The 27982-nt window shown below is 37.4% G+C and overlaps 1 protein-coding gene across 6 annotated transcripts in view; it reads left to right on the forward strand.

Moving 5' to 3' along the window:
- Positions 1 to 27982, forward strand: part of NCOA2 (nuclear receptor coactivator 2) — a 280557-nt gene that overhangs the window by 60593 nt on the left and 191982 nt on the right. The window contains exon 1 of one of the 6 annotated variants that reach the window (XM_045810208.2): positions 13161 to 13271. The exons of the other annotated variants lie outside the window; for them this stretch is intronic. The gene's annotated coding sequence lies outside the window, so the exon portion shown is untranslated. Of the gene's footprint in view, positions 1 to 13160; positions 13272 to 27982 lie in introns of those variants that run through there. 6 annotated transcript variants of the gene reach the window in all.

Below are 27982 nucleotides of genomic sequence, written 5' to 3' on the forward strand. Positions count from 1 at the left end.
GCGTACGGGGGCAGTGGTTGGGTGCATGTGCTGTTAATCCTGTGGAAAAAAATTACACTAAGTATACTTCTTAAAAATTGCTTTGAAATTTTATCTGGCTGAAAAATTACATTTCTAAATATGAAGACAACTTCTGAGCAGAGAAAAAATTTATAAACCATGCATGGCACGTTTACAAATTCTTTGAAAAAACTGTCTGTGAAGGTCTTTGGAGTGATTATTTATCCCTCTATTCCCATATGTCACACATTGCCTTTTTACCCCTGGGGAGTAACCATATTGCATTATTTGTGATCCTTTGGAGTTGTATGAAATGATAATTTAACTTTTCAGATGTGGTTAATCTGCAGGCCGTGCTTCCTAACCATTAGCATACATGGCATGACAGGCTTAAATGTTTCCAGGTGTGATTAAAGAACTTGGCCGGTAAATTACTCATAGATTATCTTGGCCACTGTAATTTACTACGAAACTGCAGCTTTGGCATCAGCAGTTGAAAAGAGTATGTTAATAGTAACTCCACTTGAAACACATTTTACATTAAATAAATTAACTGTCTTCTTGAGACAGTTAAGTGTTTATTTTTTATACTATTCAGAACTATATTTTGTCTTTTGAATGGCTGAAGTTTTGTTAATAGGCAGGTCGTGATTTACACAATTGTTTTGTAAGACTTCCCGCAGTTTGGGAGTTCTTGCCCCACTGCTGTTGGAACCTCCACTCCCCTCAGCCCCACTTTTCTCTCTGCGCTGGTCTGCGGACAAGCCATCATCTTTCCTCCACTCCCCAGCTTGTCCCAGTTCCTGGACTGGAGCCTCGTCTTCCTCCAGAAAAGGCTTATTACCATTAATCAATTTAACAGTCTTTTGTGTTGCTAGCAGTAAGAAATCCTTGGAGATCTAGAGGGTGTGTTGTTGATAGAGACATAAGAGAGGCTGTGTTCTATTTTGTAGCCGGCCAGAGGAGGAGCGAAAGTCTGGGTAAAGGTAGCAGGTAAGGTGAGATGAAAGAGAGGCCGCAGGCTGGCCCCGGGGCTGGAAAGTGTCCACTGCTTAGCTCTGCCTGCACTCACTGTTCCTTCCCTATGGTGGTCTTCTCTCAAGCTTGGCACCTGCCCTCAAATCTCCAAGCCCCGTCTTGGTCTTCAGCCCTGCTTAAACCTTCCCACCTTTCCCTGCCCATTATCTTTCCTACACCATTTCTTGCATCCCTGAGGTGCCTCCCCTCTGGCCCCACTCAGTGGGAGACGCCATATTCTCTTACTCTCCAGCAGAGGGGAGGCATGTCCTCTGTCCCACTGCTGCGGGTTGGAGGGACGGTGGATTCCTGAAACCCCTGATGGGGGCTCTTGAATTTTCTTATTGAAATGTTTTTCCTCATGCCTGTTAGCTTTTACAGAACTGTAAACATACTCTAGTGCTATACGAACAGAATATATGTATTAAAAAGGCTTTTGTTGCTGGTGTGAGGCAACGTAATAACCATTTATAACACTGTCATTATGAGCGTGTCCCAGGTTCCAAATAGTCAACCCAAAATGGGTTTTTGAAACACATTTTTCTAGGAAGATTGTTTTGTCTGGTGGAACTCAAGTTGAATATCTTCCTTCACTTTTCTTAACTTGGAATTATTTATTTATTTTATTTTATTTATTTTATTTTTTTAAAGATTTTATTTATTTATGTGACAGAGAGACAGCCAGCGAGAGAGGGAACACAAGCAGGGGGAGTGGGAGAGGAAGAAGCAGGCTCATAGCTGAGGAGCCTGATGTGGGACTCGATCCCGGAACGCCAGGATCACGCCCTGAGCCGAAGGCACTTTAACAACTGCGCTACCCAGGCGCCCCTATTTATTTATTTTAAAAGTGAACTCTACCCTCAACGTGGGGCTCAAACTCACAACCTTGACATCAGGAGTCACGTACTCTATTGACTGAGCCCACCAGGCACTCCTTCTTAACACTGTATTGTAATAAAAGCTTCAAATAAGACTCCGATTCTTAATGGAAGAGAGGATAGGGATCTTTTGTCCTCATAATTTTACATTGGTTGCTTCTTTCAGCATGCCAACATAAATCATTACCGCTTAGTGTGGGTTTTGGGGATCATCTTTGAGATATTCGTGGTATGGAAAGACTCATTCATCATTTTTGACATTCTAGGAAGGGTGTTACATGTGGCAGAATGAAACATATGGACCAGAAGGGGCATAAGTAGAAATTTTGCACTGATTTTATTTATAAAAACATAAATTTTAAAGGAATATTTGATCAGAGGCATTGAATAAACTTCAATTCTACTAGTGACTTTGTCCCTTGAAAATTGTTGACTAACCTGTGGGGTTATACCTAGAGGCATTTGCTAATGTATTTGCAGTGACCGTTGAAATAATTCAAATTTATTGACCATAGGAGGATATTAAATATTTATCTTTTCTGCTTAGTGCCTGTAGTGAAATAGAATATAAGTTAATGGTTAATGGCTTATAGGCTGTTATTTCTGAAATAGTACCTTCATGTACTTTATCCAGTGGTGTTACTTATATTTTGTAAGTGTTAAAAAGCATATTTGGAATCTACCATACATAAATTTTCCTGCTTAGCTAAATAATATTCCAGAAGAGATTTTTAACTGTGTCGGGTGTGTGTGTGTGTGTGTGTAACTGCAAAGGGAGAAAAGTATGTAAGTCGTGGGCTAGGGAGATATCTATCTTTTTTGTTAAAAAAAGAACAAATAGAGGGCTGCCTGGATGGCCCAGTTGGTTAAGCGTCCTGCTCTTGATTTTGGATGAGGTCATGATCTCAGGGTTGTGAGATTGCATGGAGCCTGCTTAAACTCTCTCTGCCCCTCTCTCTGCCCCTCCCTTCCTCTAAAAAAATAAAAAGCCCAAATAGAATGGAATAATGATGTATTAATGTTCTGTAATGTGTGTTCTGGCATATATGCGATACCTAATACAATCCAGAATTATAAGCTTGGTAGTAATTCAGCATATGAGAATCTGGCAGTCACATTAGATTAGTATTAAGATAATCAAATAAAAAAGTGTGTTTGTAGATGTAGAACCAGAGAAGAAAAGCTAACTTATTTAAGGTTTCCTTCAATGTAATAATGTAGTATCAAACTAAAAGTGTCTTAACATGAAATTTTATTTGAATTGGTATGAATGTTAGGAAGGACATAAAGCAGTATTTGCAAGTTTTAAACTTTAAGGAAAATAATTTAGAGAATTATTTTGAATTTTCTGAAAACTAGATGTTCAGAATTGATTTACAAAAGATAATAAGAGAAACTTTGGTTTCTCTGAGGGCCCTAAGGGACTATTTGAGGGTTTTTTGTTTTGTTTTATAGCTTTCTATTACATTATTTTTAAGATCCCAAAGTTGACAGCATTAATGTGGTTAATTAAAAAAAAAATACAGGTATTTTGGGGGAGCCTGGGTGGCTCAGTCATTAAGTGTCTGCCTTTGGCTCAGGTCATGATCCCAGCGTTCTGGGATCGAGCCCCACATTGGGCTCTCTGCTTAGCGGGAGGCCTCCTTCTCCCTCCCCCACTCCCCCTGCTTGTGTTCCCTCTCTCGTTGCCTCTCTTTCTGTCAAATAAATAAACTCTTTAAAAAAATACAGATATTTTGTATTTTTTATTATTTTTTTAAAGAGTTTATTTATTTGACAGAGAGAGAGCACAAGTAGGCAGAGCAGCAGGGAGAGGGAGAAGCAGGCTGTCTGCTGAGCAGGGAGCCTGACACGGGGCTGCATCCCAGGATGCTGGGATCATGACCTGAGCCGAAAGCACCCATTTAATTGATGGAACCACCAAGGCGCCCCTGGATATTTTGTATTTTAAAACTACAGGGTAGTTAATTTAATTTGTTTGTCAAAACAGACACGTTACTTTTTTTTTTTTTTTTTAAGATTTTATTTATTTATTTGACAGAGAGAGCCAGTAAGAGAGGGAACACAAGCAGGGGGAGTGGGAGAGGAAGAAGCAGGCTCCCAGCGGGGCAGGGAGCCTGATGTGGACCTGATCCCAGGACCCTGGAATCACGCCCTGAGCCAAAGGCAGACCCTTAAAGACTGAGCCACCCAGGCGCCCTGACATATTACTTAGAAAAGGATGGTTGAATAACTACTTCTGTATGTGATATTGTTTCATTGATATTGTACCATGTCAGGTGTATCACTGAGATCTATGGTAGTGAAGATAAGAACAGACTTTAAAAACACTTCAAATCCTAGTGCCATTTCAAAAAGAAATCTTTAATTTTTTTAAGAGAAAAGAATCCTAGGAGGGTTTTTATTGCTTATAGTTTAGAGGTCACTGTCATAGAAGAAAGAGTTTTGTACTGAATTAAAATTTTTTGTATAACTGAAATGTAACATTTGCACAAAATACATTGAGGAGACAGCATAGTATTGAGCATGTATTATTAAATGGAATGCATTTGAGCATTGGAAAATTTGGCTTCAGGTCCTTTCTGTATGTATCTGCCAGTGTTGTGAAAAGTCATGTAGCTTAGTTCTCATACTCCGTTTTGCCAGAAGTTGGAATTGGCTAATTAGAAAAATGTAAACAAATATGAAGCTAGCAAGTAATATTTTAAGTAGTAAATAGACATTTATGAGTAATATCTGTTTTCTTTGTTAAAACAATATTCATTTGTAATTAACGAATGAAGGCGCACGGTTTTCTGGGCATGCATCATCGCAGTACAGTTTTACTGACTTTTTAGTTACAAATAATTTAATTTGTGGTTATGCCCATGTATATTGAGGAATGTACACATTTAAAAATTGGTTGAGGTACCAGGACTTTATTGTGTCGATTTCATAGAACGTAAACTGCCTGTTTATTTTACACACTCTTTTATCTCTAGTGCTTACCTTGGAACAAGCATTGTTCTAAGTGCTTCATTAATATTAACTCATTTACTTAGAACCTGATAGCAGCACTATGAGGAGGGTATGGTTATTACCTCTATTTTGCAGATGGCACACAGAGGTTAGGTAACTTGCCTAAAAGTCCCGCAGCTAGAGTGTGGGGAGCCACTGTTTGAATCTCAACACTGCCTCCAGACTGTGTGCTCTTAATCAGTATCCTCTGCTGCCTTATCCAGAAAGATCTTTCTTGGAAAGTTGAGTCCAAATTCTTTCCTTTGTCAGACCCTGTCCTCCCATGCTTTTGCTGACCAGATAGGGATCCTGGGAGGGATTTGTTGGCAGGAATTCTTACCATCTTGCCCTTCTAGGGGTTTGGGAGGCAGGCAGTGTGACAGCTTCTGACTGTGAGTGACCCAGATCCTGCTTTGTGTGCAGTCATTCGCAAATCCTCAGTGTACGGTAGAAAGTTTCCTGTATCAAGAATAAATTCTACCCTCTTATCCTGGAAATTGGGGGTTAAGAATGTGAGCTATGTTTGGGTTGATGGGAGGAGCTAGGAATACGGAAGAAGAAGAGAGAAGACAGTATTACTGCCTGATGGAGAACGTGAGCCCCAAATATAATACCACAAGTGTCAGCGTTAAAGGGGCTGCTTTTGTCAAGGACAACTTTTCTAATATGTTGCAGGACAAGCCATAGCAAGGGTTCATTTGTGTGAGTATGACTAGTGATTCTTCTCAGCAACGGAGGAGAGGCCGTGTATGTGTCTACACATGTACATAGCCGTCATTCTTAGTGTTGTCAATATTGGGTCTATACCACGTATTAAAACATATTCATGTATTTATGTTAGCCCTAGTGCTAATTTGTTTTGCAAGCAGCTCTTGGTCCTTGGCATCTTTATATATCTAAACCCATCTCCATCAGTATTGTAAGGGGCACTTGTTGTCTTTCAGTTTTACCTGCTTTGTAAGATGACTTTCTTTGCCTTTGAGGTACCTTTGTCCTCTCGCCATGCAGCCCCCACCAGAGTGATTTTGAGTTATCGCCAAACAAACACTGAGTTGTACACTTAGGTTCATAGCAGCATTATCCATAATCGCCAAAAGGTGGAAGCGACTCAGTGTCTATTGACAGATGAATGAATAAATGCAGTGTGGTCTGTGCACACAATGGAATATTATTCAGCCTTAAAAAGGAAGGAAATTCTAACAACGTGGATGAGCCTTGAAGATAGTATGCTGAGTGAAATAAGTCAGGCACAGAAAGACAAATATTGAATGAATCCATTCCTACGAGGTACCTCGAGTAGTTAAATTCATAGAGACAGAAAATGGAATGGTGATTGCCAGGGGCAGGAGGTAGTTGAGGGGTGGGGAAAAGGGCGTTATTGTTGAATGGGTATAGAACTGCAGTTTTGTAAGGCAAAAAGAGTTCTGGAGATTGGTTGTACAGTAATGTGAGAGCACTTGATACTGTTGAACTGTACATGTAAAAATGGTTATGATGATAAATTTTATGCTTTGTGTAGTTTACCGCAATTGAACAACAACAGGCCTTTCTGATCTAATGTGAAATCTGTTCAGGTGTGTTAGTGTAGTGTTTCAGTTGACAGACAGACACTTACTGGTAGCAGCTGGCTCCACATTGGTTGCGAGCACCCGGCTGCTTTCTAGAGAACAGACATTGTGGTATGAGTGTGAATGTGTTTATATCATTACTGAAAAAGCTTATTGTGGAAGTTGAAGAAAGGAGTAAGCAAGTGTGGGGGGGGGGCAAGTGTGAGCAGAGCTTATGGAAACAGGAATGAGCGGAACACGTTCTGAGTGGCTGAGAGGATGATCGCGATTTGCGGAGGGAGAGCAGAATGAGTGGATTCAGGCAAGGGTGTCAGTAGATAGTCCACATTTGTCATTTTACCTATTTTATTTCTCACCATATCTGCCAGGTAGAGTATTTGATGGCTTCTGCCAAGGATCCATTTATATATCCAATATAAATATATAATGGAATATGTACCCAAAATATTCCATTTATTGGTATTTATGATAACTGGTATTTCAAGAACGGTTCTGTGTGGGGAGTTATTAGGATTGACAGAAAGATCAGATCAGGGGCGCCTGGGTAGCGCAGTCGTTAAAGCGTCTGCCTTCGGCTCAGGGCGTGATCCCGGTGTTCCGGGATCGAGTCCCACATCGGGCTCCTCCGCTGGGAGCCTGCTTCTTCCTCTCTCACTCGCCTGCTGTGTTCCCTCTCTCGCTGGCTGTCTCTCTGTCACATAAATAAATAAAAATCTTTAAAAAAAAAAAAAAAGATCAGATCAGAATCCCCTGCCTTTAAGAGCTGCCTGCTCGAAAAGAGAAGGTGTGTGGACCAATATAACTAAAATACAAGACAGTATCTGCTAAGCAGTATAAAGAAAGTTTTGGGGAAACACAGACTAGAGAGATCTCATTCTCTGAGGTGAGATTGAGGAAGGATGAAGTAGGAGCAGAGCCTTGAAAGATGAGAAGGATGTTAATAGGTAGAGATGATGGGGTATGAATCCGAGGTGAGCACTAACACATAGATCCAGGGAAGGCCAGGGTGATCTCTGCGAGGAGGGGCCAGAAGCTCACTGTCCTCAGAGAACAGGATGCATGTCAGTTGTAGTAAGAAGACGACAGCAAAGACAGTTTGGTGGCAGATCAGGGAGTATTATGGCTGTCGTCTTAAAGAGTTTCAACTTAATTACATAAACAATGGTGAGCTCTTGAGAGTTTTTAATGTGGGAATGACATATGTTTGACACCATCAGAGGTCAAGCTGACAGGTACAGTGTTAGGAAGCAGGAGGGCTGACTTGGTGATGTTCATGATTGTTTAATTATGGAGGCTGATTTGGTTCTGGTGTCCATCCGAGGTAGGAATTAGGTTGGATAAATAAATTGGGAGGAATACAAATTAGGCCTTAAAATTTAGGGAGAGGTGTTAAGAATTGTTTCAGGTCACAACATAGAGAGATAAGAGCTATTTTAAAGATCAGGTTGGCAGCAGTGTGGAGAAGAGATTGTATAGATGAGAGAGATCAGTGAAAAGGTTGTTGAATGGCGAAATTATGAAGACCCAGACTAGGGTAGTAGCAGTAGGAAAAGAGGAAAGGATTGATATGAAATGGAGGAAATGGTGAAAGAAAGGGAAGAAGAAGTGAAATTCACAATTAATGAGCATATTTTCTGTGCACAGCATTTGTTGCAAGACAGTATAACTGACCAGTATTACCCACTCTTGGAAAATAGACTGTATTGATCAGGCAAGGGGCATTGCTGTCGTGAGGTGCCCTGGGTAAAGAGTTTTGGGTTGAGCAAGCTGATGGAGGGGCCTGAGTGGCTTTTAGGACTTCCGAATTGACAAGTGCACATAATGGTCACCGTCAATGTAGTGGCTTTGTTGGGTGGGCCCGCATAGGCCTCCACACCAGTGGTTCTCAAACCTTCATGCCTTGGCACCCTGGTAAACTTCAGACCGGTCCTTCAGGAACCCTGTGAAATTTTGTGTAAAGTTTTTACACATGGATGTTTACATTGCCTGGCAGCATGTGAAAAAGAATCTAACTGACCAGATGATTCACTGTGATATCAGAGACGGGAAATGAATGCTGTTACTGGGCAAGAAGCTTAACCTCTCAGGCCCGTGCTGAGGACCGGGTAGTGTTTACTGCTCCTGGTTGGCCCCAGGAGGATTCAGGAGATCCTGCTAGACCAGTAGCAGTGCAGAGCTGAAGGGGATCTGGGACTGACGCAGGCACTGGGTAGTTTTACAGCCCCGGCACCCCGAGATACGGGTCCATGTAATAGTGAATGTCTGATTATTCTTGACTTCGTTCAATTTGGTTTTGAGTCTTAGTTTCTTCAAGTCAGGTAATAAAAAAGTCTGGTCTTTGAACATGCCCTGCAAGCGGTTGGAGAAGACCGGTCCTGCCAGCTCTGTGACAAATGCTGTAACCAAATATTGGGTTGGATAGAGACAGAAAATGGAATCTGGAGTATGACATCTTAGGTTCGAATCTTGGCTTTGCCACCAGCGATGAGACTGTAGGCAAATCACTTAAAGTCAGTTTTTCTGTTTCTTTGTCAAATGAAGCTAATATTTACCTTTCAGGTCTGTTCAGATGACTTGAGATAGTAGCTGTAAAATGTAGGTACTGTACTCTGAATAAAAATAATTTATTCTCCATCTCAAATGTGATGATTACAGTGGTTTTTACTCTGTATTAAGCAACCACGTCCACTTTTGTAAAACGTGAGTTTCTCTGAACTATGGACTCCTGGAGTTTGATCTTTAAAGATTAGCACCAAAACAAGCCTTGGTCACTTGTGAGTTATTTAAAATGGGGGAAAAAATTAATTTGAGATAAGCACCAAAATTTGTTGTTTAAATTTATTTAAATTGCAGTATATCTTATATACCTTAACATAATGTGCATTCTTTTCACCATCCCCTCCCTAAACACCAGCAACAACAATAAAACTTACGACTAAAATAGTCAGAGGGGATTTTGGCAGAATTTTCTATTAACTTCCACAGAAAAAGACTCATTTTAATATCTAGAATGAGGAATAAGTTGGGAAAAAGTTGTAGTCAGACCCGCATTCTTGAAATAGACTCAGAATCATATTATAATATATTGTGGAGCATCTTCAAGTGTAGGTGGTTTTCTTTTAATTTATTGAGCATAGTTTTAAACCTGTATGTTTTAAACCTTACAAATCTAGCCATTTTAATTCACAGTAGGCTAAACTTGGCATAGATATTCTCTGCTCAAACACAAGTATAGTTGTGTTTTTTAACTGAAAAAGTTGACTAGCTTTTTTTTTTAATTCCTTGAGATTAAAAAAAAAAAAGGGAGTTATTTACTCTGTCCAGTTTTAGCTACAAGCAATTGTGTTGGCTTCATCCCCAGCCCCTTCTAAATTCCAGTTACTGTTTACTATATACTTGAGTTTTTAGTAAAATAGTTGATTTACAAGTCTTAAAATGGCTTCCATTATCACATAGGGACTGCTTTTCAGAAGTATTGTTTTTTTGAAACCTTAATAAAGGAATTCACGTAACATGAATATAAAAGTAAATCCTGTTGACCTTGAAGGGACTTTGCATTCTAACCTTTTCAAGCATCTCTATTCATGTCATGATGGGAGTCATGACTTATTGTTTAAAACTGTAATTTGTCTCTGTGTGAAAATGCATTTTTTCATACTGCCTTTGCTGGGACTATAACATCGTAATGATTTTGTTAACAATATATTTGATTGCTGCCTCATTGAATGAGATTTTGCTTTAGAAAATTTAAATGTAAGCGTTTAAAGATAAAACTTAAATGAAAATTAAAGCCTAGCTTAAAATGAATTTGGATAAAGTCTGATTTTTACTTTAGTTTCTCTGGTGGTATGCCGTTGAACGCCAGAAAAAAAAAATGTAGATATAAAAATAACATCAAAGTGTTATGCTTTTTAAAAGTTGACACAAATTAATACATAGCAGTAGTTCCAGACACTTCAGCTTACGGTAGGAATATCTCAGTTACTTTTACCTACACATTTTCTCAGTGAACTGAAAAGAATTGTGAAAAGGAAAATATCTGTATACAATTTATACAGTTGTGGGAGTTTTTAACAGTAGTTTAAAATTTGTAGTAGCATTTCGTATTTTGGCAAGGTAGCATTTTGAGTTAGAATAAATTCGAAGACCTGTAGAAGCTGTAGTAAAAATTCACAGATTGAAATGACTGCGATTACTGATGTGCTGTACTCCGTCTTGTTGGGTTATTCTAAGCTTTTTACTTTAGCATTGTGGCATCGCACTGGTCAGTAAAAGTTAGATTCTATCTTGGTTTGTTTAGTATGAAAGCTTTATGCTGTTGTTTCTATATGCAGAACAGCTTGTAAGTGCTAATAACTTTACTTTTGACCATTTTTGTAAGAAAAATCCAGGAATTACTGTGTTAAAAATGTAATACTTTTGCCGAAGTTGTAATTTAAGTGTGAAGTTTGCTTTTTATAATTGAGGGTTATACCATTATGAGCAATTTGGAATGAACTAATTCTCTCCTTAGTGTTAGAACTCTTTCCTATGCTGACTCCTCTTAAGTGAATGGGAGTATGAGAGGCTTTAAAATAAATTAACTAATTGAAAGTTTTTATTGAAGAGAGAAAAAATTACTGTTTTAATTTCTTATCTGTTTGCTTTGCATAACGCCCTTTTTCAGATGACTGAAGATAACCAACCTTTAGATGTTAGAATTACTTTTATTTGATCTAATCACTTCAACTAGAAGTCTTTCCTAGGTGTGTTATAGACATTTGTGATCTTTAAGATTACATACATACAGTTTTTTTTCTTGTGACTGCACATGAATTTTTGTTGTGTTCAACTTTTTGTTTTTATCCTATATGGCATCAGACTGGCACAGATTTTAATTTATTGTGTCTGATTCTTTTTGCGTATAAGTATCAGCTGGTGCTTTTTATACTGACATTCACAAATCCCTTCACCGTGTTCCTCCTTTGATTCAAACAAGAAATGAGGTAATAACAATTCCTATTTTTTCAGTGTTTTATAATCTTAATATTAACCCTATAGCAAAGGTATTAGCCCCATCCTAGAGAGGAAAAAAGATAGATTTGAAGAGGTTGAAACTTACTGAAGGTCAGGAAGCCAGTAAGTGTAAGATGGAATAGGACTCAGATGAGTTTGTACGTAAGTGTATAAACATCTTTGTAAATCCTACCCAGATCAAGGTATAGAGTATTTCCAGTAGCTCAGTAGGCTCTCTTGTTTGCCCCGTCTCATTAGTGTCCCCTCAGAGATATCTCCTCTTCTGATCTTGATCCCCATAGATAGATCTCTAGCCCCTCTTGATTAGCTTGCCTGTCATTGAACTTTATAAAAACTGAATCGTATAATTGTAGTTTTGGTATCAGGCTGCTTTTGCCCGGTATTGCATCTGTGAGATTCACCCATGCCGTAGCGTGTACTGTTGCTTTCTTCTTTTTCATTGCTGCTTAGTGTTCTATTATGTGAATATATTAAAATTTATGTATTCATCTTATTGATGGACATCTGGGTCATTTCCATTTTTTGGCTATTATAAATAAAGCTGCTATACACATTCTTATGTAAGTTTTTAGGGTTTTGGTTTTTTGTTTTTTTTTTTAAGATTTTATTTATTTGAGAGAGGGAGAGAGTGGGAGGAGGGGCAGAGGGAAAGGGACAAGTTAGATTCCCCGCTGAGCAGGGAGCCTGATTCGGGACTTGATTCCAGGACCCTGAAATCGTGACCTGAACTGAGGGCAGATGCTTAACTGACCGAGCCACCCAGGTGCTTCCATGGTTTTGTATGTTTTGTACACTCACTTCTCTGGGGGAATAATGTATGGTGACCTTTCATAGGTACTGCCAGTCAGTTTTGTAAGTGTTTGTACAAGTTGACATTCGGACCGGCAATGTATAGGAGTTCCAGTTGCTTGTCGTATGTTGGTATGCTCAGTCTTATTAATTTTTTCCCTTTTTAATCTTACTCTGGTAGGGGTAGTTTTATATCTGGGAACCGCAAACTGAAAGTTATGTGTTAGAAGGAAAAAATATTTAATGTAAATGAATATACTTATTCATATATAGAGATTAATTGAATACTGCTGAGGTTTGGTTTGGTTTTTTTCTAATCCCTGTCTTTTTATGCGAGCCTTGATTGCTTGTTTAATCACTGATGTTAATAAAGTTTTTCCTACAATAAGGACAAGTGCAATATTCTAGAAATGACTTGTTTCATTTAGAATTTTATTTAAGGGCATTTTCAAAGGAATTTAAGATGATAAAGATCTTTATTCACAAATTTACAGATTGTAGAAGAATTCAGTAAAGACCTTTATTACTGAAAAATCAAGATCTTTTTTGCTTTGAAATACAGCAGTTACATATAATCTGTAGGACTTGATCCAGAATTTTATTCATTGGGTGGTTTTCATAATCTTACAGTAAGTTATTCTGCTAAAAATTGCTTGACTCGATCAGTTCTTGTTTTTCCAAGTTCGTGCAAGTTCCACGTGTTTGGCTTTCCTGTATGAGTCTCAGGTACGCTGATTAGTCAGGCGGTCTCATCTGAAACTAATGTATAATAGTGCTGAGTTGTATAACTTGCCATACCAGTTTCATAGTGTTTTTGTTTTGCTCAAGTAGATGAAAGGTTTATTTAAGTGCGGCCACACTGGTACTGCATTCCTGGTGATCTGGGTAGGTTAATGACAATCTTTGTCATAGAAATCAGGAAATGTGGGTTGAGCCTCTGGGATGCCTGTCGTTGGTTCATTAAAATGCAGTATCCCAAAGGACTGAGGATTATTGGAAGCACTTGGTAGGTAATGCAGCTTTAAAAACCTATCTGTCTGTCTATCTGTCCATCTTCATTTTGTTTTTTCAACTCTTTGAATACATCAGTGTTTAATCATATGATCTAGTGTATGAATGCTTTCTCTAGGAAGATTAAACATGACTTTGGAAATCCAGTACGTTTCCTTCCACAGTGTGGTAGGTTTGTTTTAGCTGGGGTATTTTGGTTGCTCGTGAACTCCTATTTGTCAGATTGTACTGCTGCTTTGTTTAACTGGTTGGCTTTTAACTGAATTAACTCTCTCAGTGGGTGTGATTGAGCCACTGTTTTTTTGGTTATTACAGAGAAGTGGTTGAAGAATTGTTTAAAATACTTATCTCTGTAATATAATCAGTTAAAGCAGTTTGGTGCTTAGCTTTGGGGAATCCTTTGGACAGTATTTGAATGGATTGTAATGATTATGGATTTTATAAGAATTTCAAGATAAATGTAGGTATGAATCTATGAGGACAGGAGACATACTGCAGTATTCTTTTACTGAGCACAGTGAACTTATTTTAGGTATATTCCTTACATAATACCATTATTCCAAATGTAAACGAATAGATGGCAAGACTGTTGTTGATTTGAAGCCTGGTCATGTGTGCTTGTGTTGTAAGGAAAGAGATGACATAAAGCAGGATGTATTAACCTCTCTGGGTGAGCTTCAAGAATGTATGTAATTTTGTAATAGAAATGGCAAATTTTGAGGTTGGGCAAGGAAAGCTTAAGCAAAGGCAATGAAGTGAGTTCGTTGCTGTAAAGAGCTATGGGACAGGACTGAGTGAGTTACTGATTGTACTATCGAGAGTGCCGTCTCTAGAGAAACCCAGTAAATAAGTTATTTATTAGAACCTCAGTGAGGTAGCTGAGGCCTTTTATTTTTTAAAGACCATTTCTGCCTTTTGTAAGTCAGTGTTCCGTTTATAGACTACCACCAATAAATTTACTTGAAAGTTTAAAACCACTGAAAGTTAAACTTCTCACCACCTCTCCTATTCTACCATTTATGCATCTGGAAGATCATGAAGGCTGGAGAGATAGCTTAGAGCTACCAGTGTGTCTAGGAGTGAATTTGCATAAGGGACAAAGCACTTCACTAGCTTTTGGGGGTTTAATCTTCAACATTGGATCACTGAGGATACGACCAGTAGTCTTCCTGACATTAAATTAAAATTAAAAACTTGCTGTCAATTTTCCTTGTGTGAACCTTCCATATTGCAGATAACTTTTCAAAAGACATGCCCTTCAAGTTACTTCAAGTTCTCTGTGTAATTGTAGGGATTACAGCAGTGTGCTTCTGTGTGCTTTCTGTCTCTGTCTCTCTCTCTATTTGAAGAACAGAAGGGTCAGTTTTCTGTGACTTTGTGTTAGTTTTATTGCTGTCACCATTTTGAACTAGTAACAGTGAAATACCTGTATCCTTTAACGTGTATGTGAGAAAACATAAATAATAAGGGTAAGAGCTTGTGTGCTTTATGCATGTATGTGCGACTGCTGTGTATGGGATGGTAACTTAATAAAGGTAAGAAGGTGTGAATTGATATGCATGTATATATACAGACTCAGCAGTTTGTGTTATAAGTACTATGCAACTTTGGAAAATAGTACTACATTGAAGTATATCATATAGGTACTAAGAGAAAATTGAGAAAAAATCTTACCAAGAACACTTGGAGTTTCTGTGGAAATCCGTTAAATGCTAACCCAGTGTTTTTGGTTTGTCTTGCCAGTTAGTTATGGGGGAGGTAAAGAGTAGTAGGGGCTGGTCTGCTGGTGGCTCCATTTGAGTTGTCTCTGTCACTAGTATGATAGGTATGTCTTGAGGGGAAGAGTCTGCTGCTTAGAATGTTGGTGGTAATGGCTTCCATTTATGAGGCCATGAGGTAGAGGTGACTAAGCTTTGGCCAGAAAGACCAGACTGCCAGACCAAGTTAATGGGCCACCCATGTCAAGATTGTGGGGGAAAGCTAAGTTTCATTTTAGCATCTATGCAAATTAGATTAGACTCTTTAATAAAAAAATATGAGTGAAAACTGTAGTACGATGCCATTTTCTACCTATGAAATTAGTAAAATAAATGAGTCTGCCCTTTGTTAATTAGGTTGTGATTAAAGAATATATTCATAGACTACTGGTTTGTGGTGTAAATTGGTATTTTCTGAAAATCACTTTGGCTTCAGAGATCAGGAGCCTTGCCTTATAATCAATCAGTCATATCTTTTGCCACTCCTAATATTCTGTTTCAAGGGAGTAGTCGTACATCTAGATGAAGATTTATGTACAAAGATTTCCATCTTGCAGTTTCTGTAAACAGTGAAACAGTACTGTTAAATAGGGAAGAAATGGTTAAGTAAATGCTGATATATTCTTCTGAAAGCAACAGCAATAATGGTAAGAGAAGATAACATAGTAGCAAATGGTTATTTAGAATTAAATTAATCGTGTTTAAAGATAATGGGTAGAAAAACACCTGAAAGAAACACACTATATAGAAATAGAGCTGAACTATTAAACAGAAGGTGCTTTAGGGGTGGAGGGGTTGTAGTGAACATCTTTCTTCCTCTCATGCTTCTCTCTGTTTTTCAAAATGATCATTTGTTTTATAATCTTAAAAAGGAAAATCTAAAAAGAACAGAGTGAATAATAACTTCATTAAAGGGAGAAAGGTAGAACTGACTTCACTTGAAGGCGCTGCTCCAGATCTGAGGCCAAGTTTGGAAACAGAAGACCTATTCTAATGCTCTATGGAGCAAGTTCCAGGGACGGCAAAGTCTTCTTGGAATGACTAGGAAAGGGTATTACTTTTCTTTTAGAGATTGTTGGTTTATAGAGTACATTCTGTAAGAGTAAGGACAATATTAATACAACTTCTTTATACCCTCTGGCACCTGGTGCTTGATGAATTTATAGGGAATAAGTGAATGAACTTTATTCTAGATTTTGGACACAAATTGACAAGGTAAACGTCAGCTTATCTTTTTGGAGTTAGATACCGTATATATTGATAGGATGGGGACGATAGAGAAATTTGAAGTGAAATAATCCCCAGCTTATTTGGTATATTTTGTCCTAAGAATGTGTGTCTTAGGCATCTGAATGTCAGTCTTGAAAATTGGACTGCTTTATTACATAAGACAGATTGGGAGAGAGAGAGAGAGAGAAAAAAAAAGAAGAAATAGTTGCAGATCTCATTAGGATGTGTGGGACCAGTCATGGGGTCAGTGAAGGAAGTGGGACCCTGAACTGCTCAGGGAAGTTTGCTCATGCCTTCTGAGGATCAGGATTGCTGTGGGAGTACTGTTACCTTGCCATGTAGTATTTGAACAGTTGTGTATACATATATACATTATGCTTTAAATTTTGGCCCTTTATTTGGATTTAGTTTTTCCTAGAAAATCTCAAAGCTACGCTCATAGGCTCACACCAGGTGATAGAAGGGTTAAAGACAGTTGGTAGGCAATATTTACTGAGACAACATAACTATATAATCAGCAATTTGATTTACCCATTGTTTTATAGAAACTTGGTCTGGTAATCAATTCAGTATCCTCCACCCCAGCTTGAATAAATAGCAAAGGAGTTAATGTATCCAATACTCATTTAAGAAATTGTATTAAATTTCCAGATTAGGCTATTATCACTCTAAAATCAATAACTTTTTAAAAGTTTGCTAAATGTTACTCTTTTCCTACCCCAGATAATTTTGCTTTTCACTGTGAAAATTACTTATGTTTCATCCTGCATTGATGTGCTTTCTTACTGTTGCTACATTCAATGTCCAAATTGTAATTTATATTTATAACTGCCTCTCATCTATTAGTCATCCATGATATTCTCTCCCGTTTTTAAAACATAAAAAAAAAACGGAGTCAAAGAAGCTTTTCTGATGAACATCAGTTGTCCACCAGCCACTCCGCATAACCATCTTCAGCCAACTATTCCACTAAGAATATTATATTTTCCTGCATTTTTCTTTAATTCCTCGCTTATTTCTTGTAGATGGTAAACTCTTTGAGGGCAGGGATTATGTTTGATCACTGATGTGTGTGCCAAGTTTCCAGTACAAGGTTCTATACACAGTAGACTCAATAAATACTCACTGACGAGCTGTTGAAAAATTTGATGAGCCTCCCAAAGTGTTTAGCATAGTCTGAGTAGTTTACGCATTAGTTAAATCTGACTCAGTAATTGGCAGTCCTTGGGTTTCAAGTAGTGATGGAAAACTTGCTTGCCTCTCACTAACGTCAAGAAAGTACCTAATAGTAGAGTCTTATGACACAGCCTAATGACTGAGATGCTATTTGGCTTTGTAGCACCTAGGCATGTAAGTGTAAAAGCAGTTTTAAAACAAATTCTTTGAAATATTTCTGGAAGTCCTGAGCACTTGACTTTTTTTTTTTTTTTAAGATTTTATTTATTTATTTGACAGAGAGAGACAGCCAGCGAGAGAGGGAACACAAGCAGGGGGGCGGGTGGGAGAGGAAGAAGCAGACTCCTAGCAGAGAGCCTGATGTGGGGCTTGATCCCAGAACGCTGGGATCATGCCCTGAGCCGAAGGCAGATGCTTAAGGACTGCACCACCCAGAAGCCCCCTGAACACTTGACTTTTGTGGCTATTTGGCTAGTTAGTCGATCTCTGCAACTTCAGTAATAATTATAGTCATTGCAGTAATGATCAGGCACTTGCTATGGACCAGACCCTTCCATATGTAGTTTACTTCTCTTCTGTTTTCTTATGCACTCAAAAACTCAACATGGTTCATATAATTCCCATTTTACAGTTGGAGAAACTAAGGCAGAGAGAGGTTTTAAATTAACTTGTTCAGGATCATATACATAATTGTAAATGGTCAGAGTCAGTATTTGAACATTGGTTTATTGGGGTCCAAAACTTATATGAATTTTATTATGTCTTAAAACCTCTCAGAGATGAGGATACTAAAGGGAAAAGTGTACTTAAATCCAAATAATGGAGCTAGCCAGTAACATTTTGAATACTAGTAAATTTCATATTGCTCTTATAGTATTGCCTGTATTCATAAATAGTGTCTTGCTTATTCAAATCTATGGTTTTCTGTACTTGGAATGAATACTGCTTTCTAATTGAAAAGGAAGTTCATAACATTTTTTTGTAAAGATTTATTTATTTATTTTAGAGAGAGAGCACAGGGAGTAAGGGTGGGGGAGAGGGAGAGAGGAGAGTCTTAAGCAGACTCAGCGCTAAGTGTGGAGCTGGATGTGGGACTCGATCTCAGCACCCCAATATCAGGACCTGAGCCAAAATCAAGAGACGCTTAACAGACTGTGCCACCCAGGTGCCCCAGGAAGCTCAACATTTATCTGTGCCATTTGTGTTATAATAATCACTACTGTTTATCTTAAATATCAGTAAATCTTCATAATAGGAATGAACTCATATTAATAGTGTTGACTAAGATATAGAGGCACAATGACTTTGTTGAAGGAAGCAGATTTCAGTAAGAGCCATGTCAAAAATATTGTGGTATAGGTTATCAGTGTATATTTCATGAAAAACACGATTTTCTTAGTGCTATATTTAGGTGATATGATGAAGTAAGTGACTTATTGGCAGTTTATAGATAGATTTATCTGCTTTGTCATTCTGCCTTCCTCCCAAAGCTGTATTTTATGACTTAGAGGAAAGCATTATCTAGGAAGCAAATTTATGAGGTATACTCTGGCTTAAAAAGAAAAAGCATTCCTAGTACAATAGAAAGCTGTTTTGCTTCCTTCCTGTTTGGTGAAGAATGTCCTAGTATCACTACTTCCTCTGTGAGGAAGAAAATGGATGTCGCACAGCCCGCTCTTCAGGTAAACCTACTCAGATCGCTTTTGGATGAGTAATTTCTTGAATGTTCTGAAAACAAAACCAGAGTTCTGTTTCAGAGAGTTCCGTAGGGATTGAGATAAAGTTTGGGATTTGTGTAGGAAGGCGTCTAACTTCTCGGAGTTGGTTGAGGTAGTTTCATAGGAGATGCTCCCCGGGCTTGGTGAAGACATGGTGATTTTAAAACAGTGCATTAAACAGTCCTTGAGCCCTTTAAACAAAGCTCAGTCTCCAAATCTAGAGAGACTTTCTTTTCAACCCCATGGTGTTTTGACTTCAGGAGGAAAACTAGACTCTTAATAGTTACACAAACATAGTTTGCCAAGAGCCGGTTTTACGCGAGGCATACTCTAGATCCTTTCTCAACGTGGTGCTGCATCCTCCCTGGGTTGTTCGTCACGTGGATCTGTTTTTCTCCCTAGAAAGCATGCCGTGTATTTTCAATGCTTTGGACAGTTCATTATTAACTAAAGAAGCCCATTTCAAAGCAGTGTTTCTTTAGGCTTTTTCTATAAAAAGTTAGAATCATCTATTTAACTGAATTTCTGGCGGCCTTGATATTATACCCCAGCAGGGCCATGTTTCATCAGAATCAGATTAGGACTTAGTTCAGTCCTGGGACCTACTGATTTCTCTTACTATCTTGGTTCCTATCTGGAAAGCTTTCAAGACCGCCAGCTGTGTGGCCTGTTTGAAAGCAGGAGGCTTGTGGCAGGAATGTGGGTTTGCCCTATTAGTGTTGCAAAATCACTTCTTATGTAGGGAGTCTTGCTTTCTCTTGCCTCCTATAGTCTGGTTTTAGATTATTTTTCTTGTGGTTTTGGTTTGTGAGTGTGTCCTCCCGGCTTTCATTTCCTTTATTCCTTTCCCTTCCTTCACAGCAGACAATGAGAAGGGAATAACTTTGGGATATTTTTGTATTTGTTTACATTGCCGAGTTATATAGACAACTTCCCTTTTATCTTACAGAAAATAAACCCAGGATGGTTAAAAATACTTGAAATCACTAGTTTTAACTTACGTTCTCAATAGTTCTTTCATTGTTTGGTTTAAACGTAGCTATTGGTAATATGGTTATAATTTACAAGGTGTGGACACTAAAGAATTTACCCACAATGGCACCATCCTCACACAACCTCTTTTAGTATTTTAGTGTATTTTCTTTTAGGTCTCTAAGAGATTATTCTGTTTGTTTTGTTTTTGAAGTACTTTTACTGGGGATGAAACTCATACATTGGAATTTTGCCCCATTTTCTCAACCCTTTCTTTTCCTTAGAGGTGTTCAGTGCCCAAGGAAATAGCCAAAATAAAGGAAGAAGAAAAAACAGATGGAGGGACTTTTACATGAACAACAAGTTGAATGATCAGTCCTTTATAATCAGTGTCAAGTATCTTACCTGATTTCTAATAAGATATGATCAAGAAGTGATTACAAAGCACAGTGCTTTATCTTCCTTAGCACTCCAAAACTTATCTGCCAGTATTTTATTGAACATATTGGAGAGTTAGACATTCAAATAAAAGGCTCTGATGTGTAGGAGTGAGTAGCGTCAGTCCGCATAGGGTTTATCATTTCTTCACTCATTTTGGTTAAAAGGAATGACAGCTTAAAGGAAATGTCCTCTGGAGAGCATTGATTACTGGCCCAGAGCTGCGTTTCTGTAATCTGTCTGAAGAGAGCTCATCAGTAAGAAATGGTTAAATTCTCAAAGGTAAGAAGGCATGTCATTGGAAATACAACTGAGAAAGGCAGTGGTAAAGAAAGGCACAGAAAGGCACACATACAAATACAATTTTTATATTCTTAAAAAAGCTTAACTATTGATGAAAAATTGCAGAATGCTTAAATATTCATCTTTTCCATTAGGCTTACTTTTTTAAGTTATATTTTACACGTAGGAAATGAATACTGCTTGCTTACATATTCAAAAAGCATTTCAAGGCCCTCACTTCCCAGTGTTGTACTTGAAAATTACCTGAGTAAGTGGTCCATTTGAGCAATCTGCAGAGTGCAGGTTTCTTCACGTATTTCCCTCATAGAAGCTAATTGTGTCATGGAGTTGGGGTAGTTTCGTCTTTTTGCTGTGACCTTCCAAAAAGTGTGTTAGTTGTCATTTCTCTTTTCTTTGGGGGGGGGTGGATCATACATTATATTTTATTTTTACAGCCTGCTTTTTACATCTGCGAATACACTGGAACCATCTTTCCAGGTCAATAAACGTTTTATTCCTCTAGTTATTCTTTTTTTTAAATTGTGTTTTAATGTTTATTATTTAATGTTAATAATCATACTGTGTGAACATATTTTTACTTTTGCCATTTTATAAGTGAGTCTTGATTTTTAGACTCGTTCATCTTCCTTAATTGAGCACTTGGAGTCTAAACTCATTTGCACAAAGGTGGCTTTTACTCCATAGCTGAAAATAGGATAACTATAGGCTGGTGATGCATACTATACTTTGATAGTTTTTGCGAGTCTTTTTGTGGTATTCTGTGCTTTATTTTAAAATGTGACTTGTTCGTGTATTTGTGGACAAGGAAGTGGCTTTTGAAATTTACTCTGTATCTGAGAATTACCTTCCACATTCTAAAATGGATGTAAGAGAGAAGTGGGTAGGGGTGTGTGTGGGGGGACACTTGTGTAAACATTTAAGGATTAGGAAGAACAGAAATACCAAAATTTTTTAGGCAACACTGCTTCTATTCCTAAAAAAGGTTTGTTTTTTTTTTGCTGTAACTTTAAAAATGAATACATAACTTATTCTGCTGTAATTTTTTTCATTTTTAAACATATTTAATTTGTGAATTACATAAGCATTAAATTTCATGTATATGAGGGAAGAGTGAGGTTTGAGACCAGAACCCACAATCTCTTATTTTCTCAAAATAGCTCTCTTCACTGTGCCATGTTACCACTATTACCAGTGACAAGTCATACCTCTTTGCCTGAAGTGGTGAGTTCTACCACTTTTAAAATACCATTACTAAAAACAGCTCCAGTTCCTAAGCTGCCTTATATTTCCAAAACCATTTGAAAGTATTTTTGGACCTGCTAAACATCATTAGATGGAAGTAAGAAGAAAGTGTATTCGGTTCATTTGTATTAGAGAATTCATAGTTGTCTGGAGGAAGGGTTAGAAATGTCTCATTCCTTTGGGACTTAAATAAATTCATCAAGTGTTAGAGAATCAGGAGCACAAGATACATTCAGATTAGCTAATTAGCCTTTGCCTCTGAGTTTGCTATTTTATAAATAGGGCAAAAAAACCACACTTATAGTTGCTTCCATGTTACTGTTAGGTTAACTGGGGCCCAGTGATTAAGTAATTTGACTCACCCTTTACTTGTAAATGTTTGCTCCTAATTTTAGACAGGAATCTTTATAATATTTCAAGATTGGTTCAAGTATTATTGCTGTAATGAATATTTCCCCCTAATTACATGTCTTTGCTAATACCTGTTCAAAGTGTATGCTTCTGTCTGAATTGTGGTCTCCTCTCAGATTCTGCGTGTCCGTTCTGGGTAATTGATCGAGCATGACCACCGAGGGAAACGTTTTCATACGATGTCGTCTGTGTCACTGAGAGTACACTTTATGATTATGAGAAGATTTTTACGGTAGTTGCTCTACTATGAGTTGCTTTTGATAGTAAAGGGCAGTATTGGATTAGCAACTTTCTAGGAAAAATAAAAAGGAACACTGTACATTAAAGGTACACTTGTAAGATATTTCACCTTTTCAGAAAATATGGAAATATATATATGCTAGGTAAGTAACGGAACAGAAGACTATAGTAATTTTTTTTTTTTGCTTATTAGCAAATGATTTTCTTTAAAAAATGTATGAAAGTATTTTTGAAGATGGGTTCATTGGAATAAAAGTGCTTTAGAATGTGAGTTCATATTTTCTAAATGTCTGAAATGTATATTGATCAACACATTTGCAAAATGGTACATGAAACTGAAAAGCTTATGTACGTTATTAATCTATATATATTTTCAAATTTATTTTACCACAAACCTTTTTTTGTCAAGGAATATACATCAATTTAGGGAACCTTGATATATGGCAATATTTTTATAACACATTTAAGCCAATGGGGTTTTCTTAAAATAATTTTGAGACGTAGAGGCCCAAAATTGTGTTATCTTAGGGAATTTAAGATCTAGGATATTAAGATTTAAAGAAACAATGTAGCCACTCAAAAATAGTGCCATATTTTTCCTTTCTTACTGGCATATAATTTATTTTGTAGTTTCAAAGTGGCTTTTTCTGAAAGTTTAAGCAAAGCGGGGAGTCAGAAGATCTGATTTCTAGGCGTTTTTGGAGGGGTGGCTGAGTGACTTTAATCAAATCACATAATCTCACCAAACCTTTTTGACATGTGCCTAGTGTACATAATAATTACATACTCAAAGTCCACCTCACAGAATTGTTGTAAAGATAAAATAAGAGAAAAATAATCTGTAGGTGTTTGAAACCTGTGAAGTTTAATGTAAGATGAGGGAAATAGTTGTGCCTTAATATTAAGCTGATAGAAGATCTGGGTGTCTTCAAACCCTATTTATTTAGACTAATGGCCCTTTACTTGAGGACAGTAGAATTTTTTAGAGCTAAAGTGGAATTTGGAGATAATTGTGCCACTGTTTTTTTTTTTTCACTGAGGAACTGAAGCCAAGAGATGATAAGTGATTGGTGTTGAGTCTTATAGGGAAATGGAGGAGGACAGCCAGGTCTCTTGACGCACGTTCTCATTCCATGCTAGCCTCCAGAGCAGTCTAGAAGAGAGAAACAATGAGCTACCTGTTGAGTCAGATATTCTCGAGTATCTGCCTCCCAGATATTGTTACTTTTTATAATGAAATGTTAGTATTATCATTTTTAAGTTCCTATTCTTGTTCAGTACTCTGTTTTGACTTTTATAGTATATTTTGGCTAAAATATTAAGGACTTACTTTTTAGCAGTAGATTTTTATCTTCTTTTGTGTCATGTTTTTAAAAAAGACATTCTGGCAAATTACTGTGTAATGTGCTAAAACTGAAATTACGAGAGAAAAGATAAACACAGACCATTTATAATTTAAGTTACAGTTTGTCACACCTTTACTATTTTGACGTTTAGAGCACATAGAATTTGTTAACATACCCCCACCACCATACCTCTTTCAGTGTTTCGAAGAGAAAACGAGAAGGTATGTTTCTTTATGACCACTTTTGAAAACATTATCCTTTTTTCTTTGCCTCAAATATTTACTAAGACAGAAAATAGAATTGCTTATTTTTATTGGCCACACTTAAAAAATAACTGGGGAATAAATGTGTTATCAGTCAGTACATATTTGCTAAGTACCCTCTACAGAGGCGGTTTGTTAGGTGCCGATGATGTTAAGACATGCTATGGTCTTTGGGCCAAAGGGTCCATGAACATACTTATTTACTGTTGCATTCTCTTACAACATGAGATCAAACATTTTCCTGTATTTAAAAATACCTAGTTAAAAAAAAAAACCTGGTAAAATAATTTTCTCTATTTGTGTTCTTTTTGCCCTCATGTGAAATTTGAATAGAGAAATACTGTAAATAGAAAAAGTGTGAATAATTTTAGAACCCTGAGAATAATATGAAAGGTTAAATTGTCTATGCTTTAATAAAAGAAGCAGTTAAAATTATTTTAGTCACTGGAATAGTTAGTGTGTTTGTTTAAACTGTAGCACACCTAGACAGAAATAAATCTTGTTAAAACAACAACTTACTCCTGACCTTACTTGCTTTGCCCATTCTGCATCCCTGAATCTCGACTGCAGTAAAATAGAAAAGGTCTACTTGGCATATTTGTAATAATATCTCTAAAAGGTTCTTTAACCTGATACTTTATGAAGAAAAAATAAAAAGGATTAGTTACGCATGCCTTGAATTTATAGTCTGAAATGAGAATCCAAACATTTGATTATATACGATAGTTAACTAAGGCATGCTTAGGTACTGCAAACTGCAAATGACCTTTTGTGGGATTTTGATTCAATCTTCACATTCTTCTCATAGAGGAACTCAAACCCTGAGTCCCTCTATGAGACTGGTCTGCATATTGGTTTGATCTGAATTGTTGATTATGTTATTTTGAGGGAAAACATTAAAAAGTATATAAGAAGACACTATTAATCATAATACTTTCAGTCTGTAAGTTCCTTGAAGTCAGAACTTTTTTTTTTTTTTAAACATATGCAGAGCCTGTGTATATCCCTATTTATAGGTCCTGGTATTATAAATATTTGTTGGATAAGTGAGTAAATGGATTTATGTTTGTTTATCTTATGCACCATAATCCTCTTTTGTGTCTGATACCATTCTGGTTTCTAGCTAGTCTTCCTGAGACATTTCCTTTTTGCTTTAAAGTCTTTATTACTATTTATGAAAAGCTGTTAGTCTTTATTCTAGTTACCTATTGCTTAAGGAAATTACTGTATCTCATAATTCTGTGGGTTAGGAATTTGGACAGGGCATAGCCGGGGTGATTTAATTCTGTCCCATGATGTGTGGAGTCTCAGCTGATATGACCAGGAACTGTTAGGAGCTGGGATGGCTGGGGGCTGGCTGAGCATCTTATCTTTTTCATATGACCTCTTCACATGGCCAGGTTGGGCTTCCTCATAGTATGGTGGTTTCAAGGTAGTAAGACATATGTAGTGGCTCAGACTCAGAGATGAAGGGTTCCAAAGTCCGAGGCTGCAGGTTCAAAGCTCAGAAGTTCCAGAATATCACTTCTGCCACAGTCTGTTGGTCAGGCCAATCACTAAGGCAACGCCAGTGTCAAGGGAAGGGCATTTATACTTCATTTCTCAGTGGGAGGAGTGGCAAAGAGTTTATTGCCGTCATTAGTCTTCCACAGTTTCTATTCTTTATGTATTACTTGCCGTTGTTACTATTAACCTTATTAGGTGGCAGTTTTATTTTAGGATGTTCAGCAAAATGTCCACTGTTAAGTACTTAGAGACCTGATGATAGCTCCTTTCTCCCCGTCTCCACACTGTGTTGTGGCTCGACTGCCTGGAATGTTCTTTGTCCTAGACTTGCATGAGGGAGGAGCATTAAACATTTCTTTGGGTAGAAGCAAGAACGTTTTGGCTGGAAGTTCATGCCCAAAATGAGTTTTCCCCATGGCACCAGAAGGGAGTACCTGTGTTTGTATATCTGTGTGTGCATGTGCATGCGTGAGCCGTGTGCACACGCGTATGTAGAAATACACCATTTCATAATAGATGGGCCAGCGTTACCTAGAGATTTTGATTTTATGTATCATCAAAAATTTCCCCCCAAATCTAGGAAACTGACACAGGATTGCCAAATTTTGAATTTTGTCATTACATGAAAAAATGACCATCAGCTACAACCACCACTTAAGAAAATAGGAGGAAAATTTAACCCCACAATATAAGAAGCTCACAATCTAATAATAAAGGAGAATCCTCAAATTTAACAAAATTTAGCTTTGTAGAAAAATAAAGCTCTACATTTTTTCCTCCTTTCAGATCAAACCTAGAAAAACTTTGTTCTTGAGCTACACTCAGACATTTTAGGAACCACTCTGGGAGGGCCTTATTTTGATCCATCAGCAGAATTAAAAACAAACAAACAAAAAACTGTACCTGAAGGATTTTTTAAATCTACATTTTGTAGCCATATTTATTATGTAAATAATGGGGGAATTAACTGGTGTGATGGTCCTTCTGAGAAACACCCATTTTAGTATATGTTACTAGATTCTTTTTCATTGCAGGAAGATTTTAGTTTCATTAGGACCTATAAAACAAAGTAAGATTTAAATTAACAGCACTGTGCAGTGTTGTCTGGTCACAACAGAGTTGCTGTTAACAATCTCCTGAGCTCAGTCAGGTTCCATTGAGTTCAGCACATACCGTTAGCTGTGTGAAGATACTCCAGATCTCCCCCATTATTTTTCTTTCCTGAAGATACTCCAGATCTCTCCATTATTTTTCTTTCCTGAAACTAATAGGAAACTTTGTCCCTCAAGACTTGATAAGAAAGACATTAGAATAATACTAGTCTGTACTCCAATTGTAAGCCTAAATGCAAGTACTGAAATGAAATGGCAGTGAGTTATCAGTGATAATAATGGTTTATCCATGATTTAGCATATCCATATGAGTAATTTAGATTGTCATTGGAACGAAAATATGAAATCAGAAAATTTTGTGGGCGTTTGTATATGCTCTTGGACTTTGAGACTCCCAGATGGAGGAAAAATTTAGCCACTGTAAGTTGTTTTCCTAGCTCTTCCATCTTAGGTTTTAGAATTGTTTTATTTTCTTTTTAAATTCAATTCCTTGTGTTGGATAAAATTGTCTTTTTGTCACGGCTCTTAAAATTTTTTTCTTCACACCTCTCTTAGCCTACAATATCAGTATTTCTTCCATTTTCTTTGCTTATACAGGCATAACAGGCCAATAATTGAATAAGCTTGTTAGTGACTCATCTTGGGGCAACTCACTGGGTTGTACTGAGTAAATCTGTTGGGTGAATGATGCTTGTGGCTGTTTTTGTAATAGCTGGATTTTAGATAGCATCTTCTTGATCCCAAATTGTTTTTTCTGGATAGGGAGGAAGGTGGTGGGTGGAGCCAGAAGTGCAGAGGGGTAGAGCCCGGCAGAAGAACTGTGATCGAAGCAACAGGGAAAAGTGGAGGGCTTGAATCCAGAAGGACCTAGAGTCCACTGCTGGTTCTTCCTCTTAGTTTAACTTCAGCAAATCGCTTAACTTCTCTGACTTTTAGTTTCCTCACCTGCAAAATGGAGTTGATAGATGCCATGTGGATGAAACAAATTTATG

The sequence above is a fragment of the Ursus americanus genome, chromosome 9 (genome assembly GCF_024610735.1).
Source record: "Ursus americanus isolate L20-20 chromosome 9, mUrsAme1.1.p, whole genome shotgun sequence".
Lineage (NCBI taxonomy): Eukaryota > Metazoa > Chordata > Mammalia > Carnivora > Ursidae > Ursus > Ursus americanus.